Source organism: Phalaenopsis equestris, unplaced genomic scaffold (assembly GCF_001263595.1).
Source record: "Phalaenopsis equestris unplaced genomic scaffold, ASM126359v1 Scaffold000094, whole genome shotgun sequence".
Classification (NCBI taxonomy): domain Eukaryota; kingdom Viridiplantae; phylum Streptophyta; class Magnoliopsida; order Asparagales; family Orchidaceae; genus Phalaenopsis; species Phalaenopsis equestris.
In genome coordinates, this window is record NW_018164536.1 from 4,524,136 (window position 1) to 4,525,723 (window position 1,588).

A 1,588-nucleotide genomic window follows, 5' to 3' on the forward strand; every position below is an offset into this window, starting at 1 on the left:
ATAAAAAAAGAACCATTTTGTCTAATAATGATTAACACCAAATTTAAGGAGATGTTGTGAAGATGGCTCCGGAAAATAGGTAATCTTTAGAATTATACTAATAATTTGGAAAATTTTAACCCCAGTAAATCGTGATAGTGGTTCTGATTTATCGTGGCATGCATCCATTAATATAACTTTCTATCTTCTCTAATTTTAAAACTAAATTGGAGACCGCCTTTTTCCATATGTATAAGTCCAATGACACTAATATTTCTTGTTAATTTAACTCTTTTAATATTTATACAACCTAATTAAAGCATTACCCGAACATGTTAAACTCTATTTGAATTTTTAACATTTTGAAAGCCACAGTTAACTTGGAATGAGATGTGCACCCTCCCATAGTGGTCTTTATATCACATTCCGTGATTCAGTAAACTCTGAGTCTATTTGGTGGCTCATTCTCTGCTTGACTCTAGTATGAGGTCTTGCACCATTGCAAATTACTTCTACAAATCTACTTGAGTCAAACACAGTTTTTGGATCTAGCTCTTTGATAGAGAAGAGCTAATTAAATGATAAACTTTAGTGTAAATATTGGATCCAACCTCGCCTTTTGATGTCCAAAACTCATAATATGGTTGAAATCCTCATTGCTATAAATCATACTTGACTTTATCAAGTATTAAGGATACTTAATTTCTCTATTGCAATTATGATAATTGAAACTTAGTCTTAGATGGGTAAGTCAGAAGCTGAGAAGTTGTTTACATGAAAAATTCAAGACAACTCAAGAACTCCTTAGTTAAGTATTTTGCACCCGGATGTAGTCTATTATACATACCAGAACCTTATAATGTCAATACCCTAAATAACATATTGATAAAATAATTCATTAAGCGTAGTTAACATCATATGGAATTATTGCTTAAAAATACTAAATTGAGTCATATATTATTTGAAAATAAAATTTACAGGCATACCGTAAAATTGTAAATTCCATAAAGATGCACTATTGTGTATTTATCGAACACAAAAAATAGATCCTACATGTATCATGTACGAAAGACAATTACCTTAGATACCATCGATTCTTATAATTTTTTATATGAAATGCATGAATTGAATATGCATATATCCATATAAAATTGATAATTAAGAGACTTAATTACATTCTACAAACGGAAATTAGCTGTCTCAAATTGAGTTGTTTAAATCTCTTCCAGCTCAAAAATTAGAACCACCTAATAGCCAAGTGATACACATACATATCTTATAATTCACTATAATTTACACATCTAATTGCAAACATACAAATTTAAACCTAAAAAAAGTTACAAATGATCAAATTCTAATGAGTACAGGAGTCGACTTGAAATCAACCCGCTTTAAAAGAAACAAACTATCTCAAATTGAGAGACTTAAATCTATTCCAACTCAAAAATAAAAATTGTTTGGCTTATCTGAATTGATCAAACTAGAATAAATGATATACAACTAACTTACAAAAAAATCATACCACTTATACAATACAAAATTTAACAAAAAATTTACAGGCATACCTCCAAATACATATATATTTATAAATTTAATGCCTAAATTTTAA